The sequence below is a fragment of the Lutra lutra genome, chromosome 6 (assembly GCF_902655055.1).
Source record: "Lutra lutra chromosome 6, mLutLut1.2, whole genome shotgun sequence".
NCBI classification, from domain to species: Eukaryota; Metazoa; Chordata; class Mammalia; order Carnivora; family Mustelidae; genus Lutra; species Lutra lutra.
Window position 1 is genome coordinate 64,943,924 of NC_062283.1, and position 19,168 is coordinate 64,963,091.

General features: G+C 51.5%; 1 protein-coding gene and 1 long non-coding RNA gene across 2 annotated transcripts in view; one reads left to right on the forward strand and one right to left on the reverse strand.

Annotated features, from left to right (window-relative positions):
- The window catches only part of LRFN2 (leucine rich repeat and fibronectin type III domain containing 2), a 169,815-nt gene that overhangs the window by 54,806 nt on the left and 95,841 nt on the right, over positions 1-19,168 (forward strand). The gene's annotated exons all lie outside the window — the stretch shown is intronic.
- Positions 10,482-17,156, reverse strand: LOC125101510 (uncharacterized). Its single transcript, XR_007127888.1, has 3 exons — positions 16,891-17,156; positions 16,555-16,692; positions 10,482-10,520 (listed from the first exon to the last, which is right to left on the reverse strand). It is a non-coding gene; the product is annotated as an uncharacterized LOC125101510 (long non-coding RNA).

Consider the following 19,168-nt stretch of genomic DNA (forward strand, 5'->3'; position numbering starts at 1 on the left):
GCGATAAATATCACATTTTATTTTATTTGCACTGCCATAAATCTGACCCTGAGCCCCCACCTCACACTGATGTGGGAATTTCTGTTTCTCTTATGATTGGGACTTTCTATTCTTATTCTGCTCCAGATTATGCAAAGATCCCGGGGTCCTTTGAAGTGCCAGCTGACTTCACACCTCTTCTCAGTGCCTTCAGAGTGGCTCTGCTCTGCCTTCCTCCCTTTAGGACACTGCAAATAATCTCATCCCTAATTCCCTGCCTTTTTTTTTTTTTTCCCCTAAAAAAGACAAAAAGGTCAATGACCTTGGCTTTCTTTTTTTTTTTTTTCTTCTTCCTGAGAACATCCTGGAGGCCTGGAAAAAAAGACAAAGGAAAGAGGGGGAATCAAGACAAATTAGTATCAGTATGCTCATGGGGAGCTCCTGCTTACTGGGGGAGCAGGAGCCATCCATGCACTGGCTTCCCCAGATATGCAAATGAACTGAGCCCAGAATATGTCCTGGGGGTGGTGGGAATGGGGGTAAGGGTGCAACTGGCCTGGGTGACGACTCTAGCAGGCTTCCTGGAGAGTCCACTGGCGAGAATTCCTGGAGAGAGGATCAGGTAGCCTGGAAGACTCTGCCTTCCTCAGGGAAGGAAGTCTTGTTAGCCTGAGTCCCGGGCCCTCAGCCTCTGGAGTGAGCTGTGTCTCCTGACTTCGAGGGGTTTCCCCCTGCCTCCCCAGTTAACAGCAGCAGAGTACACTGCAGGCGTCTCTTTGCTTCCAGAGGGGTTCCCAGACAAAGTAAGGAAGGCAGAGGCATGGGCTCCCAGGATCTGAGCACGAGAGGGCTTTGGAGTCAGCAAGTCCAGCTTCTTCCTCACGTCTGTCCTGGAAGGGAAAGGGGCACTTTCCTGTCAGGTGGCTTGGCTGGGCCCATGTGCCCACAGGGTGCCTAGAGTGCCTGAGTCCAGGCCTTCCTGCCTGATCACCTGCTCTGCCTGACATAGCTGTATGGGTCTACCTCAGCAAGATGGGGCTGGAACTGGGACTAAGAATCTTCTTCATCACATTGGAGTTCGAGGGTTGGCAATAGGAAATTAAAGGTTTCCTTTAAGATAACGCTTAAAGAAGTAAGTTAGGATACTGTATAGAGGTTCCTTGAGATCTGGCCCCAGAGATAACTGGATTTACATCCCAGCTCTTACCCTAGCCAGCTGTGTGACCTTGGACTGGGCAGGTACCACTCCATTTTCTCCTCTATGGATGGGAATAGTAGTCACTTAATAGGATTATGAGCTCTTGTGTTGAAAGCACTTGCAGTTAGGAACCACATATGGTAGCTATTCTAGTTATGACGACCGCTCTGCCCGGTGGCCGGGGGTTCCTCACTCTCCTTTATAGGACCCCCGCTACAAACTGGACTTGGCCCAAAATCTAGACTCTAACTACATAGTTTCAAACGCCTTACAGTGTTTTCATTTTAATTATTTCAAAAATAGCACCATTAAGCAATCATTAATGGGTAGAATAACGTATATCATAAGATTTTCAAACTCTTCTCAAGTACAATATGGTACCTTTCTTTTTAATCATTTACATATTCAGTGCACCTTGAGCTTGGTGTGTATTCTTTCTTTTTCCAATGGATCTGGAATCTAGCTTCCTATTCTCAGTTCAGATTGGCCCATCATCTGTAGTGGCTCAGACCTTTTCCTTCTGTAACTGGAGGCTTGGGGTACTGGAAAGTGTCCAACTTCGTGGTCAGAAAGATCTGATTTCAAATTCTGATTCTGCTATTTGCCTGCTGTGTGGCTTCAGATAAATCTCTTAACCTCTCTGAGCCTCTCTACCTCCCTGTGTTTAATAATCTATTACATCATAGATGATGTGGTCAATCAAATAAGATGAAATCTGCAGACCTCTGGCTTAGAATAAACATCCATGGATGTTAGTGTCTTTTTTTTTTTTTCTCCCCATTTTTCTTCCATATCCATACCTTTGGCTGTTCTGGAATATTATATTGTTGGACAAGAGACTGGAAAAGAAACGTTAGCCTAACTGCAGTTCTAGACCCTTCCTTCAGTCAGCTTCTGTAGAACTGCTCTCCAGTGCAGAGGAGGCCAACTTTCATTTTACTTTTAAGGGCGAGTGAAATACCCATCTTCTGAAGGAATTCCTAAAAGTGCTGCAGACTGGGCATGTAGCTGAGCCCACATTCACAGGTAATTCCCTTAACCAGCTCTGATGTTTCAGCCTTGTCTCACAGAGCTCCCACTGACAACTCCATGTCTGTGCCCTCAGTGGAACCTTTTAATACAAAACATTGAATGAAAGTTTGGGGTTTTTCTCTTAGTAGAGATATACGGCCTTCATCAAAATCTGATCGCTTTTCCCCTCCGGCGGCCCCTCCTTGCCAGCAACACGTAACTCAATGCTGGTGTTGACAGAACAGGGGTCTGGACTGCATTCTTGTCTTTGGTTACTGCTTTGGGACTCTGTGGGCTCTCAGAGATCATTCTGTGGGAGAGGAATCCCAAATCTTTAATGGTGGGCTCTAAGGCAGTGAGGATGATAGCTAGGGAACGTATGGGCAGGTGTTCTTCCCAGTCCTTAAAGGTCATCCAGCCTGGGTCTCGATGGATCCTATCTAAAGATGGACCCGATGTCAGACAGACCTGGATTTGAACCTGGCCGTACCCTCTCCTGGGCACGTGATGCTGTGAACGCTGCTTCACCTCCTGCATGTTAATCTTCCAAACCATAGTGCAGAATAAACATCAGTGGATGCTAGTCCCACTCGTGTCCCCATCTGTCGCATCCTATCAATTTCATCTGTAAAACATGGGCTGAGAGTGGTTCCTGAAGCCTGGGGTTGAGGACGCGGTAAGGGCAGGAGGGGCAGGGCCTTGAGTGGGTCGGGGGTTTTCTGGTCCAGTCATTCGACACGTCTTTGGAGTGCTGGGGGCTCTGGGGGCTGCTGAGGCCATGGGAAGAGCTAGCCCTGCCTTGACCTCACAGTGGACAGCGGAGGCCAGACATGGAAAAGCGTAAATACTGTGGTGGGGGGACTCTGGGAGCTCCAGAGCAGTGGGGAGAGCCCCAGCCAGTGTGAAGAACAGGTGTGCTAAGGACGAGTTGGCTATAGACCCACTCACGATGCCCTCCTGGGAGCGTGGGCTAGAGAAGGCTGTCATATTCCGTCTTTGCTAAGGGTTGGTTTGTGGCCCCTTCGAGTGTTACAAAAGCGTTTTAATTTGGCCTCCGTGCCTTGGAATGACCTTTCCTGCTCTATAGGAAAAGGCCTTGCTGTGGTTTTGAGACCCACTCTGGACCACGCTGCCTGGATTCAAGGCCCCGTTCTGCCATTTCGCACCTGTGTGCTAGATAAACTCTCCGAAGAAGGCTTGCTTCCCTCCCTCCTCTATAACTCCCTCCCTGCAGAGGCTGTCCCACACACTGCTCAGAACAGCACCCCCCCTACAGCGATGGAAATATTGCCACCAGAAACATCTTGGTGGTCCGGACAGGCGGAGACTGTGTCAGGGGTGGTCTCGGGGACAAAGTTCCAGGGCCAGAGATGGGCAAGATTGTGTAGGAGGTAACTGCGAGAGCCTCTGTGTGGAGGTCTGGCGGTGTAGGAAGCCTTGGGAGTACAGGTGGGCTTCCTGGAGGAGGTGACGGGGGTCAACTGACCTGAGGGAAAAGTGAGAGGAAGTTGCGGCACCAAAAGAGCCAAGGGGCAAAGGGTGGGTACAGAGTGTGTTTAAATCTCAGTTCCTTCTGCTCATAAACTTCTGCAGATGCATTTTTCTGTCAGTTTTATATTAACATTTACATAACAAGTAGATTGAGAGATTGCATTATTTACATATATATGGAGGCCGGCTGGAACTGGGGATCCTTGTGCCTGTACGTGACGTTTTATTGATTAATAAATTAGACACTTACAGATCAGGCACAAATCAAATGCCTCCATTTTAGACACCCATCAGGTGCAAATGAATGTAAATTGGCGGCCTCATTTGCATACGGAAAGCACAGTGTTCAGTCATCATTTGTCATAGGCACCCTCGGAAGGCTGTAATTAGCTTGTGGAGCCAGCCCTCAGCAGGGCCACCCGTGGGCTCCAGGTGCTTTCTGAGACTGGAGAGAAGAGCCCCCTCCCCAGTCACCAGCATGGTCCCAGAGAAGGGTGCTGGAGTAGAATCAGCATCCAGGTGGCCTGAACTGGAAGAAGTCTTGAAGTCCATCTATACCAGTCTTGTATTTTACAGATGATGAACTGAAGGCCAGAGAGGGGCAGTGACTTGCCTAAAGTCACACAGCTACGTGGGCGCTGTGTCAGGACTAGAGCTTAGTTCCGACCCCAAGGGCTGTGCTTCAGCTGTGATGCCATTATGGTTTTTCTTAACAGGACAGAGAGGAAGAGTCTGCAGCCTCAGGAACCACTGGCTCCTGATTCCATTTTCTGGAGCTGCCGTCAGGAGTGGGGAGTTCGGGATAAGGATGATCCCTGCTCTCAGGATGCACTTGATCACAAGTGTCTGCCAAGGCCCAATTTCAGGCTATCTGGAGGCCTCGTGCCCCTGACAGTATCTCCTCCTCTGTGCTCCGACTCCCCAAACTCTTTCACGGATAGAGAAGGTGTTTCATTAGATAAGAAAAGGCGGTTTAAAGAGTGGGAAGGACCACCTTGCAGCTCCGTTTTTATCTAATCTGTTCTGTGACCTGGGGCCAGGCAACTCACCTTTCCATGCTCTCTGTAGTGACTGAAGGTCCTAGAATTTATTCAGGGGATTTGCTTTCCAGCCTTGATGTGGGAGGGGCTTGGCCCAATCATGTGATTGTCTGTGGCCTTGGGGGTCTTACTTAATTTAATGCCTCTGGCATGCACACAGTCGGTGCTTTGTGGACCGAACTATTATTCAGTGTCTCTGGTAAAAGAAAATCTTGTTTATGCTCATTCCTGAGGGCTGTTGATAGTAAAGCACCCAGAAATGCTTCAGTGTCTTCCTTCAAGCAGGAAAAACAGGGGGGGCGTGGGGGGAGGCTGGTTCAATGACTCCTTGTGATTATCCTTCTCCAGAGCCCAGAGCTGAGGCCCGGAGTTAGGGCCCTGCCTGAGCATTCGTGCAACCCACTCTCGGTGAGTTCAGTGGGTGATGCCATCAAGGGGCTGTCTGGAGGTCAGAGGTCAGAGTTCTTAGTGGCCCTTCAGCCGGAGGATAAGGAAGGCTCACATTCTCCAGATGCTGAGCACTTATTGAGCGCCTACTGTGTGCTACCTTCACAGGTGGTGTTACATTTGTTCACCCTGGCCTTCAAAAGGCCTCTCGAGCCTCGAGCATATACCTGTGGAGACTTGCTGGGTCCTCGTGCCCTTCGACAGATTTGGTTTTCCCGATGTCACTCAGAGGGCAGCCCAGGCCTGTGCCTGTTCACCCCTGGCACAGGCCGTTTCCAGACTCTTCTGCCCACATTCAGTGGGGCTCCATAGCGGACGCTTCCAGCCCATTGCACAAAGCTGAGAGAAGCAAATACTAAGGCAGGGCGCGGGGAAAACCTCGTTGGCTGTCATCCCTGATTCTGCTTCCTTTAAACCCTGTGGGTTCCCATGTAGATGTTGCTACCTTGCTAAGCCACTGGTTTCCAAACTGTAGTGCTCCTGAGATTCCTGGGCCCTCCGCCACAAGAAATCTGAAGTGGTGAAGGCCGGGGGCCGAGGAATTCTGAGGCAGGTAGACAGCGACCTTCACACAGTCCCCTTGCTGGTCCGCTTGCTCGGCTTCCATGCCAGCTCCCAGCAGGGAAGCGGGTCACCTGCAGCTTCAGCTGGAGAGGAGGGCAGGTGGGCAGGGCAGTTGTCTTCTGAGGGCTCCATGCACCCGGGACCCTCCCTGTGTCACCTCCGCTCTGCATGGAGGCGCACGCTCACACAGCTCTCCTCTGGCTTCCCGGCAAGCCCATGCTTCAGGTGATGGGTGGCGACCCTTGGCCTTTTCTTCCTGCAGAGCTGGCTGGACTCAGCCTTCTGGCTGCATCTCCTTCCTCTGCGAGCACCAGATTCCCTTAGCCATTGCCCATTCTCCTCAGCCAGCCCATTTCACAGATGAAAAACCTAGGCTTAGGGAGAAAGGAACACACCCTTTGTCTCCCAGTGGGGTCCTACTTGGAAAGCCATGGAGCTTTGCTAGAGGTCCTCTTGCGAGCTGTGCCCCAGCTTCCCCCAGCCTGGGGTCCCTGGAGCTCTCCATCAGGGTCTTGAATCTGTTCCATCCCTGATGCAAAGGATTGAAAGGAGGCAGGTCAAGGTGAAAGGGCCCTTGAATCTGCACACAGCTCAATCTTACTGTCTGGACACCTCTCTGCACCCCGCACCGCCGCCCCTGGCCCTGCCACGATACCCCGGCCTCCAAGTTCCTCAAGGGCAGAGCCCCAGAGCATCTTGTCGCTGTTTTGTGAATCTCAAATGATAATTATGTGTATAAAATTCGACTGCTTAAACCGTTCAGGATTAATGGGCACCAACACACAGAAATGCGCCTTGCCTGTAATTAGCGATTCCCTGGCAAATGCATTTTGCAAAATAGCACTTGATTTTAATAACAGGCTGTTAGTATTAGAACACTGTGCCCATTTTATTTCAAATTGTCAAAGCAGCCCCCTCTCTCTGGTCACCCCAGCCTCCACTGGCAGGTGCCTTGGGCTCTGAGATCCTGGTCGGGGGCCTGGCGCCTCCTGGGAAGGGTGTCTTGGTGGTGTCCTGGGTCCTGACCCATGCAAACAGCTCTCCACTGAGAAGGGGCGCACCAGACCCAGCTGTTGCAGGTTGGAGGGAGAGTCTCAGCCCTTGTCTGGGAGATCCTCTCCCTCCCCCTCTCCTCCATGAGCACTGCACTTGCGTCCTCACGTCTTCTCTCTCTCTCTCCTTTCTTGCTGGCTCCAAGGTCCCCTCTGATCAAGTGCTGTCTTTCTTCAGGGACAGCACCTCCACGTCCTCGAAGGCTTCCTTGTGGGTTCCCTACCTGCTTCCCTCCTCTTCTCACTGCCTCTCTAATTCCTCCTCCCTTCTCATCTCTGTTTGCTTCCACACCTTGGGCAGAACTGGGGAAGATGCTTTCCCAGCCCCTGGTTTCCGAGCACTGCCCCCTGAGGATGCTCTACGCTCAGAGGGAGTGGGGTCTCAGGCTGGCAGTCCCCCCTAACCCCGCAGACGCACGACCGAGCATTTGCCATGAAGGCATGGTTGGGCAGGCCGGGGTTGGGCAGGGGGGCACACTTAGCTGTGGCTACTATCTGCTCCTCCCTCACTGCTGCCCCCACCCAGAGGCCCCCATTCTTGCTGGCATCACTGTGTCACCCAAAGCCAGCCGTGACCAATACAGGTACCTTCTTACTGGGGAATAGGCTAAAGGACAGGAAGACCAAGGTGCCTCTAGGTAGGTCACACAGATGGCTGGGCGGTGGGACGGGCCCCAAGACTGCAAGGAAGGGACTCCCCTGCCGCTGCAGTGAGAGCATGATCCCAGATTTTCTCCTCTTCCCCACACCCACCCACAGAACTGACCCTCCTCCCATCTTCCCACAACCACCTGCCTGGTTGCCCAGGCTGGAGACCAGGACATGATCCTTGCCCCTCCTCATTAGTCCATCCCCAAAGCTCCCCCATCCCCCTCTGCACTCCCTTCTCCACCCCCTCACATGGCCGTCAGTCAGAAACACAGCACCATCTATTCTTGGCTGGCCTTCCTGCCTTTTGCTAATCAGTCCTTATGGTGGCCGGAGGGTTCTGGCTAAAACCAGAGCCAGGTCTCATTGCCACAGTGCTCAAAACCCTCAGGGGATTTCTGTCACTTCAGCATAAGGCTCCTCCACCTGGCCCGCCTGCCCTTGTGGCCTCATCTCCTCTCCTGTCCCTTTCTACTGCAGGTACACCATCCTTTCCCCAGGACCACTGTGTCTTTGCAGATGCTATCCCTCTGCCTAAACTGCCCTTCTCTGTCCCTTTTCCTCTGAGAAATCCCAGCACCCAGAACAGTGCCTGGCACACAACATGTGCTCAGTTAGCGTTTTCTGAATGAATAGTAGACCTTCCCCGTCATCTAGCCCCAGTTCAAAAGTCCCATCCTCTGGAAAGCATTTCCACCTGCCCTCGGTTTACCTGCATCCCCTGTACATTATTTGGACACCTTTGATGTGTCGCTTTTCCTACCTGAAATGAAAACAGACCTGCTGTATTTGTTGGCTTTTGCCAAGTAACAAATATTCAAAGCCAAGGAGGCAGAGAGCAGCAATGTGGAGCTGGGCTGGATAGAGTGGCTCAGCTGGGTATCTCTGCTCCCTGTCTCTCTTCCTGGGTCGGGGAGCTGGGGGCTAGTCCAGACAGAGTCTCCTCCTGGTAGCGGCAGAGGTGCACGAAGGCAGGAGGAAGTGTAGGGCCTCTTAATGCCCAGGCTCGGGGCTGATGCAACATTGTTCTACCTTATTCTCTTGGCCAAAGCAAATCTTGCAGCCAGAGTCAAGGCCCCAGATGGGGCAATAGACCTACACTTTATGGAAAGCACTTGAAAGTCTTACAGCAAAGAACATGGATACGGGGGCTGGGCAGGCAGATTAGGGTCCATACCAGTGCTTGAATCCCCATCTACCCGCTTATCGGTATAGAGAGTCACGTCACCTCTCAGAGTGGTCGTTTCCTTATTTTTCAAGAGTTGTTATGAACATTAGAATAATGTATTCATTCACTTGGTGCACATTTATTGAGCACCTACTCTGTGTCAGGCACTATTTTAAGTACTGAATAATCTATGTAGAATGCTAATTATGGTCCACATAGTGACCCCCCCCAACCCGGCCCACAGAGGCGGCAGCAGCCCCCTAATTGGCACCCTGATTGGTTCCCTGGGGTCAGGCCTCATCCCCATCTCCACCTGCATCCTGCCACTGTTCCTCTGATACTGCTCAGGACAACCCCGAAGGATCTGGACCCCACTCCTCCTGCACTCCCCACTTCTATTCCCTCTGCCTGTAATGCCCTCATGCCATTTACCAGATCCTGCTGTTCCCTGGCCCCAGCTCAGACACGGCTCCTGTGGGGGGATGCTCACCATACCACGTTGTCATATGGCAGACCGTCCAGGGAAGCCCTGTCCCTCTTCAGGTCCACAGAGCCCGGAATCCAGTAGGCGCCCAGTACTAGTCCCCGGGGGAGGGTGAGACTAAAGGGGTGGATGGGTGTATCTGGATTTTCTCATCTGTAGAGGCTTGCAGGGGTGTCTAGAGGAGCCATCAGGAAAGGCATTAGAGAAGGAGGCCAGCTGCCCTTCCTAGAGCATTTACTAAGTCACCCTACACTGTGCTCAGGAGTGCGCTGGACCTGGGCACTGCCCCCATGGGACATGCATGCCCAGTACATTATCGAGGGAGGGTGAGTGAGGATGCCGGTGGAGAATCAGCCTGCCCAGATTCAGATTCAACTTCCTTACTTGCTATGTGTCAGCGTCTCCCTCTGGAAAGTGGGATGATAACAACACTTGCTTCAGATGGGTGTCGGAAGAATTCACAGAACAAAACATTTTTTGGCCACCAACTCTGTGCCAGGCACTAGAGAGAGGAGAGCAGGGAACAGAATAGAATCTTAGCACCAGGCTGAGTTCATAGTACACACTCAGCCAACGTTCACCATCATTCCTCTGTCATCTGGTCCAGTCCTGTCATTTGACAGATGAAGAAACTGAGGCCCAGAGAGGATGAGGCATTGACCCAAGATTACACAGCAAATTAGGGATGGGACTGGTACTAGAAACTGAGTTGCCTGACACCTGAGCAACGCTCTTTGTACTTCCCTGCTGGCTTTTCCTTGAAAAGGGGACTGCTGGGAGATGAGCAGTTTGCAAAAAGGGGCTGGGAAGTAGGAGGAAGACTGGCCCAATCACCCTTGCTCCCTCCTAGTGCTTGTGGAGCTTCACTGAGTGATTCAATTTCTGTTGTCATCCCCCAATTGTCCACATTAATGGAGCAGAGGTAATCCTAGAGTGCAGCTAATCCTATAACCTGTTCTTTCCGACTGTTGTACGTACACCGTGCCATCATGTGCATGCTGCTGACTGGTGTGTGCATGCGAGGGGAGCTGACACATTGACCCCCTACTTAGGCTTTACACAAATTGATGTAATGAGTCTGCTTCCTGTGAGTGCATCTGCTCAGCTGGTAGGGAGACATTCTGGGCAGAAGGTTCTGGTTGAGATGAAGGTACCTGGAGTTGAGCAGAGAAATTCACATGCTCAGTTGCCTTGACAGATAGAAGGGAGTTTAAGAAGCTCCTCTTCACTTGTCCAGGGTCTGGGTCAGAGACCAGGGCCGGATGCCCTGCCCAGAGTGACACACAACCCGCAGAAAAACCATGTGGAGCAGGTGCACATGGCTTCTCTCCAGCCTGGGAGACAGAGACTCAGATCTTGCTGAGTCCTTGTTCCCAGCTCACCAAGCCAGGAGGTGCACCCACTGGGTTTCTGGGTATGGGTCCCCGCAGAAGCAGACCTAGAGACAAGGATTGGAGTGGAAGTTCTTTATCTGGAAGGTGGGCTCAGGCCCCCCTGACAGGTGGTGAGGGAGGTAGGGAGGTAAGGCAGGGCAGGGAAGATAGCCAATAAAGGCTGGGTTTTCAAGTCACTTACTCCTGGTAACGACTAGAGCTTAATCCCACGGGGGCTCCCTGGGATTCAGTATAGACACAAACCTCCAAGCTGTGCCACCTGAGGGGGTGAGTGGACTGGGGTATTTATACCCTGCTTTGGTGGGCATTGATGAAGACTTCTTGTGCAGGGGAGTGCTAATTCCCAGGCACTTTGGGCCCACCATGTGGGCAGGCAAAGTGGCTTTGGTACTGAGAAGCCATCAGCTGAAAAGATGCAGGGGCTGGCAGCTGGAAGTCAGACACATCACGGACATGCCAAGGGTTATGGGCAGAGCAGCCCCAGCACCTGCCACACGGAGCTTCGCACCTCAGCGAGTATGACCCTCAAGCTCATGCTTTTTTTCATCGGATCTCACTGAATCACACATTCTGCTCATTTTTCTTCTGGGGCTCCTGTTTTCAGGGACCAGATCAGCGCACAGTTTCCAATCTGGAGGGCTTTCCAACATGCAGTTGAGGAAGGAGACACTAGCCACAGTTTGTACGAAATTCCCCAGCCGGCTTCCCCAGGCATCTCCCTGAGTCCCCTTCCCCCTCTTCACTCAGCATGTTTCGAAAAAGCGAGCTCTTTTTAGCATGTGGTGAGTGAGGCCAAATTAGGAAGGTAAGGCTGAAGTAAAAATAAGCTCACTTAAGCGTGCCCAAAATAAATGGCTTTTGGATTATTTGCTGCTTTGATCACGCCATCCGCTCGGAGAGTGACCAGGACTGCAGCATTCACCTGCTGCAGGCTGGGGCTGCCTGGTGGCTAGGCAGAGCGGGCTGCTGCTGGGGAGTTCTAGAGATGGGGCCTCGAGCCAGAGACAGGATGGGGGCGGGGGCTCCATATGGGAAAAGAGCGGGGCTTGGGAAATGGGGACTGACTGGCAGCATTTCCCTCAATCTGCTGCTTCTCCAGGAAGTTCATGGGTTTTATGAGGGTGTGGGGAGAGAAAGAAATGAAAGAGCCCTGTGGTCAAGTTAGGCTGAAAGAGGCTAGAATTGACCAAGTGGAAAGTTTACTTACTGCAGGACTTCTCAGGTCCTTTACCAGGCAAATCAGCAATGTGATTTTCCAAACAAGAAATAAGAGTCCGCAGGTATGCACGTATGTACATGCATGTGTGTGTGTGTGTGTGTGTGTGCATATATATTTTGTTTTTGCCAAAACTGTTTGTTTCATGGAATACTTTCCTTCACATACAGTTCTTGGGACTTGTATGAATGCCCTGTGGAAAGTTCTTTGGGAACGTCATTTGGCACTTTTCCAGAGCTTTGTCATATCCAGTTCACATCGGATACTATTAAAAGCAGAAAGCAGAAGTTCATAATTTCTCACCTTTGGATTCTCAAGATTCCCCAGGCCTGTCAGATGATGCTCTGACTCCTTAAGCCAGGTGTACCAGCCCCCCATGATCTGGGTGGTCCCCCTTCTCCTGGAGGCTCCCCTGGGAGCCCTGAGTTTCCAGACCCATGGACTTTAGCATACCTGCCCTTTCTTGGGAAGGTCCTCCTTCTAACCCCTTTGCTTGGTGAGCTCCTATTCATGCTTCAAAACCTCAGCTCAGACATCACTCTGGGGGAAATTTTCCTTGATCTTGCTGCCATCTAATGAGCCTTCCTGACAACTCTTAAAGTTTCAATCCCTGACCCCAGAGCTCTCTATTCCCTTCCCTGCTTTATTTCTCCCCTTGACACTTGGCAGCTTTGCATGGTTTATATCATTACCCTCTTTGTTTTGTTTATCATTTGTGGTCTGTCTCCTGCCTCCAGAATGTTGGCTCCACAAGGGGTCGGGGTCACTGTTCATGCTGTTTTCTGTTTGCAGGACCCAGCACACAGTAGGTGTTCCAAAATGCTTGTTAAATAGGAGATTATGGTAAACACTTCCTCAGCTGTCCTCCTTCGATATCTGAAATGCAGATATCGGACACTTGGGCCTAGAACTAAATGCTCGTTGCAGTGTCTTGCCTCCCAGGCACACTGGCTTCTCCAGGGCACCTGCTCCAGGCCTCACCTCTGTGCCCCATCAGTTAACAAGTCCCCGCCACTAAGGATGCACTAAACAAAGCCCCCTTTATGAGCACCAGTCACCATGTTTATAAACAGAGAAATCAGCTCTCCTTCCAGCTAAGGTGGGGGACCTTCCTCTTGCAGACTCCAACCCCATCCAGCCCGGCGGCCTCTCTTTTGATTTCTCTCTCATCTCCCAGCTGACAGTTGTTCCACCACATGGGGATGTTGGCTGGAGTTTATTTCTTCCTACGCAGGAAAGTGGCGAGTATTTTCTCTCCTCATTTTTTCTTCGGCATTAAGAGCAGGGCCCTGGCCTCCTCCCAGTGGGTCTGTCTCGTCCCAAGGTGGCTCAGAAAGTGGATCCAGAGAGCTGTGGGGCCGAGGTGGGATCTCAGGAGGAATGCAGGTTCTGCTGTGTTCATTTTCCATGCGGCTGAGTCCGTATGGGTGGAGGAGCAGAACCCAGCAGAGCTGAATGGGCCCGGGAGCGCTCTCAGGCAGGAGTCTAACAAACTGGGAGGGTGGGGCCTGGCCTGGGGGGCAGACAGATGGTCTCTGCTACCAGGGTCTGTCTGAGCTGCTGAAGGGGATACTACAGTATTTCATTGCATCGAAGGCTCCTTTGATTAAAAGACGGACTATTATTTTAAGAAAGAAACATTGCTGCTGATTCCACTTGGACATGACATTGATTGTAAGGTGCATTCCAATTTCAGAGATGTTATATGAAATCTTAGGATCAGCAGAACATGGCCGTGTTCTCTGCAGGAAGTGGGGGCAGCGGGAAGTTAAGTACCCCCCGGTGTATATGACACAGTGCAACAGAGATTTGTCCTCTCTGCCCATAAGTTAAGTGTGCAGAGAGTCAGGTCTCTCGGTGGGGGCTTGGAGACGCGGGTCAGCATGCATAGGGAGTGCGGGGGAACCTGGCCAGGAATCCTCTGCCTTAATGATCTGGGTCCTAAGATCCACAAGTCTGACTGTAGCCAGAGTTCTTTTGACTTAGGAGTTCCGAAATGCTTCTTCTGGCTGCTCACCCTCCCACTTTGCCCACCTCTGCGTGTAGCTTCCTTCCTTGTCCCCCTTCCCCTTCTTGCCTCCTGTTTCCTTTCCTCTTTGTCTCCACCTGTCCTCCTTTCTTGTCAGTGACAATTATAATTATTGAAACCTACACCCCTTGCATTTCTTCTTTAAGAAGACCCTGCCTAGAGGGATCTGGGTGGCTCAATTGGTTAAGTGTCTGACTCCTGATTTCAGCTCAAGTCATGATCTCAGGGTCATGAGAAGGAGCCCCGAGGTGGGCTCTACGCTGGGCAGGAAAACTCTTTAAGGTTCTCTCTCTGCCTATTGCTGGACACTCTGCCTATTTTAACACAATTGTGTTAAGACCTTGGGTCATGGTCTAAGTCCTTTCTTCTCCAGCGACACACGGCGTGGGTTCGAATCCCCCCCCCACTACCAGCTGCGTGACTTGGGGCGAGTTACAAACCCTCCCGCTGCCCCGGCTCCCTGTGAATAACAAGGATTCGGGTCCCATCCATTCTATGATCTTTGACGTCTCTGAAACCAGAACGCCTCCTGCAATCTATGACTTGTCAAAGTTTAATTAGCAGCGACATGTCTTTCTTGAGGATATCAAAACAATCTATCTTCTAATCTAAAGAGCCTGAGAGTTGATGAAACGTTGCAGTGTCTGCTTCAAGGGTTGCGAGGATGACATTAGCTAACATGACAAATTCTTAGCACGGTCGCTGGCACACAGCAACTGGCTCCTAACTATTGTCAGTGCTGTTAGTACAAGAGTAAATTCCGTCTGCCCTTCCTGTCTCAAAGTCTTTCCTCATGGCCCCCACTAGTAGGCACAATGACTGCTATCCGCAGCCCCGGCCCCAGGCTTCCTGTGGTCTTTTTCCTTCTGGTCTCGCCCCTCCCCCTCCAGGGGACCACCACCTGGACCCCTGTTTACCCATGGTTCTCTACTTTTCCTTCTTGCCAGAAGGAGTGTCTGGTCACACTCCTGCTTGCCCTTTCCCATCTGTAGTTAGCTCCACCCTCTCCCGCGTTGACCTTTTCCATTTGTACAGCTTTCCTCTACTTTTGCTGTGGAAGTCTCACCTTCCCGATGTCCTGGGAACAGAGAGCCCTGTCGTTGTCATGTGATAACTCCTGGCACTCTGCCAGCCACCAGGCTGGCCGGGAAAAGACTGTCAAAGTGGCCACCCAGTCTGAAAGAGCACCCCTACCTGCCCTTGATCCTGCTTTCTTTGCCTTCGGCATGTTACCCAGCCTGTTGTTCTGGGCGTGATTCTGGAGGTTTATTGTTGGCTTCACATGCTGGAATGTAAGCTCCCTGGGGCCGCAGCCCGATCATCTCCCTCATCCCTGTGCCCCCATGACGAGCCCAAGCCAAGAACTGGTGTGATGAGGGTGCTCAATTAATGTTCGTGAAATTAATATGCATGTTCTTATTCACTGACTGGTTTGTTGACCAATGGAAGGCAGAGGGTTGTGGGTGGGGGTGGGGGGTGGCTCAGATTTTCACAGACTCAATGATCAGGAGAGAGATGGGGGTTCCAGATATCCAGGGGAGTCACCAGCTGGAGTTTCTAGCTTTGCCAGACTTGATGCTGTTCTCCTTGTGTCTTCACAAAATCCCCTCATGCTACATGAAACTGGGTCCAGGAAGTCAAATTATGTGCTCCAAGGATGTGGCTCAAGCTTCTTTGACCATGTTCCACAGTGATGCGTGCCATTCACCCCACAGACCCACATGTGAGCCCTCACCCCATACCTTGAGCAGGACACTTTTATGCTCTGTGTCCTTTTATTCCACTCTCTGCTCTTTCATTATGTTTTATTGCCAGACATGACCCACTGCATTGAGTTTATAAACTGTAAATGGGCATCCTAGTGTTCCTGAGTGTGGAAGGTGACCGTCACCTCAAGTCCGCTGGATGCGAAGCCCGTGTTCTTTCCAATGAGCAATCTTGCTCGGGAAAATAGGTACAGAAACTCACATGTATTAAGAGAACAGGATTATTCTGGGAAAATAAGTGGGAGGTTCTATCAGAGCTCAGGAAGGAAATTCTGTGGGTGTGTCATCCCTGGCTGGGTCATTCAGGAAGAGAGAGCCCACCTTGCCTGTGGTAGGCACTCCAGAAGGTTCTTTGACTAAATGAGGGAGCCAGTGTGTAGCTAAATGAATACCTTCCCTGTCTCCTTCCCTAGCACCAACCCTGCAGTTAGAGGGAAATGATGCCACACCGGTCATTGTGGTCCTGAGAGGGAAAGGGATGTCAGAGTCCTGGCATGGAAGGGGCCAGGGAGATCATCTTGCCCACCTGTCATTGCACAGATGTGAGCACTGAGGTCCAGAGAGGAGACATGCTGTGGTCACTAGGAGATCTTGGCAGGGACCTCCCATGTGCTGGATCCTAGGCCGGGGCTGAGATGGTATGAAGAACACAGAGTCCAGGCCTTGGGGTCCAGAACACAGTGCTCCCACCATGAGAGTTACTAGTACTTAGAGCATCGTCTCTGAGCATTTACGGAGCACTAAGTTCACCACAAGCATGGTTTTAAGGGCCTTACATGTATGAAGTCATTGATTCCTAATGCAAACCCTATAAAGCAGGTGCCCTTATCAACCCCTCTCTTCCTGGAGAGGAAACTGAGGCACAGGGGAGTAAAGCAACATGCTCAAGCTGGTCCACTCGTTTGTGGTAGAGCAGGGATTTGAATCTCAATGCGCTCTGAGCTGTGCTGATGGAGGCTTGGTCAGGAGGAGACAGAGCCTCTCTGGGCACAGGCAAAGTAGCCAGGTCCTCTCCGGGGGATGGCCCTCCCCCATGGCAGATTGGGCCCCTTGGGAAACCTCCGTACCTCCAGCATGGCTGATGGCGCAGCTGGCAGGAGGGGGCTGTGTGGTGAGGACAGGCAGAGAGGGGCCCTCGAGCAGGGCAGGCTGGGATGGTCAGGCGGGAGGCTAGAGGAGGCTCTGCCCTGTCCCCGTGGCATGTCCTCGGGCAGGAGAAACAATTGCCATTAAAAATCATGGAATGGGACCAGGTGCCGGCACTGTGTATGGATTTTCAGATCTAAGCCTAGGAGGAAGTGGGGGCCCAGAGGGTAGGTGACTAGCCCCAGGTGACAGCTGGAGACCAGAGCCGGGTGTAGGTGTCAACCACCCTTCCCCAACTCTCCAGCCTCTGCTCTCACCCCCGCGCTGTAGTGCAGGCTATGGCCTGCTCTGTGCCCCACATTTCCCAGGGAAAGAGAGGCTCCCACTTTAACTGTTCTGATAGCTGTCAGGTTTCTGGCTCCTAAAAGGCACACATGTTTGTTAGCTATTATTCATCTCACTGTCATCGTGGCATCAGAGTCAGAACGCCTGGCTCGGAGTTGTGGCTTGAGGCTTAATCAGATGCAGAGAGAATCTGAAAATTTTCAGGGCCAAGGGCCTGAGCATTTTGTGAGGAGCTCATTCAGAATCCACTAAAGGCATGACGAAAAGACAAGTCAAAACAAAACAAGATGTCACCGGTATCTCTTGGCATTTGCGATGTGCCAGGAATGGGGCCGGGCATCTTCTTTATGTCCTCATTTCCCTTCCAAGCAGTAAGGGAGGGGCCCCTGGGGGGCTCCGTCAGTGAAACGCCCAGATCTGCTCGGATCATGATCCTGGGGTCCTGGGATCCAGCCCTGCGTTGGGCTCCCTGCTCAGTGGAGGGTCCGCTTCTCCCTCTCCTTCTGCCCCTCCCCTTACTCATACTCTCTCTCCCTCTAATGAATAAATAGAGTAAAAAAAAAAAAAGCAGTAGGGGAGAAACATCACTCTGTCCAGTTTTCAGATGAAAAAAAAAAAATAAGCAAGGTTCGGAGGGTCTCAGGAAACTGCTTCAGCCTTCTGGGGAGCTGTTTGGCATTGAGACCAAGAGCAGGGACTCTCCGAGGACCCCACCCTCAGTCAGCCATGAGGTTTAGCCTTCTGAGCCTCAGTTCCTGAAGCCCTCAGAATTAAATGAGACTCTGTGTGTTCGGGATTTAGTGCGTGTCTGACAGAGGCTAAGCACTCAATAAGCGGTAGTCATTGAAATCCCATCTGTGTTTTGTTAGGGTACAGAGAACAAGGGGAAGAAATCCCACTTTATATCATGAACCAGGCCAGGGCAATACTGGTCTCGATCAGGGACTAGGAAACGCATCAGTGAGCGTTTATGAAGAGCCTGCTGTGGGTAGGATGAGTGCGGGATCCGTCGGTCCTGCTGAGATGCTGTGTGGAGCCATGGAGGCATCGAACCCCGGAGAGTGGCCCCAAGCCCAGAGCTCAGGTTTCCTCCGCACAGGGAGCCCCCACAAAATCAGTACCAGTTAGGCATCCTCACTTAGCTCATCAGTACGATGTTTTCTAAGTTAATAGGGTCCTTGATCTGTTCAGTGTTTTCTAATTCGCAAACGCTGTTCCCCTCTCAGGTATAAGACTTAGACATTCCACGGTCTTTTCCTTTCAGCTTTACATCCCTGCCAGGCAAATTCGGGACAGATAGTCCCATCTGGCATCTGTGACAAAGCTGAGGCTCAGAGAGTGGAAGTGAATCTCCCAAATTCTCCAGACTGTGGGGGCTGGGACTCCAATCCTCCCGATCAAAGAATTCTCTCTGCCCTATCCTGGGATCTTTCTCAGAGGGAGGCATGTCTGACCCCAGCTTTGGGGACAGTGACATCTCCGCAGAAGGGCTGGGACAGTATGGATCAACAGCTGGGGGCACCCTGTCCAATTTGCAAGGCATCTAGGACCACGCGTGGTGAGCCTCCAGCAGGCTGGCATGTTCCCAGAGACGAGACACAGTCTTACTCGGAATCCCAAACACCAACTGAACGAAATACCCGTTAAGCTCAGAGAAGAGTTCTGGGCTGTACTCCTGCCCTAGCTACATAATTTTAGAATATGCAGGATGCAGGTTTGGCTCTAGTGCACACAATGTTTCTGGGGGTATTTTTTTTTTTTTTTAATAGTTCCATTCATGCTTCAGAGAGCTAGCAGATTCATTCTGGTCAGGGATCTGCCTTCAGTTCAAGTTCTGTGCACATCTCTGCATGATCAGAGAACGAAAATGCCCCAGGATGGTTTTTATTCTAGTGGGCCCTTGTCTGGATGAAACCAGGCTGGACCACCAGATTGAGAGGAAGACATTCTCTGAGAGAGGAGGCTGGGTATCTACACCCATTCTGCTGTCCTTTACTGGAATGGTCTTGAATCAGGCATCTTGCCTTTATCCCACATCTGCTCAGTGAGGGTGCTGGACCTCAAGATGTCCTTTGGCCCTGATTTTGTATAAATGGATACCATTTCAAGCAGAACCCAGGCCCCTGGAAAGATTCAGCCCCTCACTGGGGCCTTTGAGGCCAAGCCTTTAGGATTCTGGATATTGAGATGGGAAACAGCTTGGGGCCCTTTGCTCCAGTGGGCCTTTGGCCCCAGACCTTCTTATACATC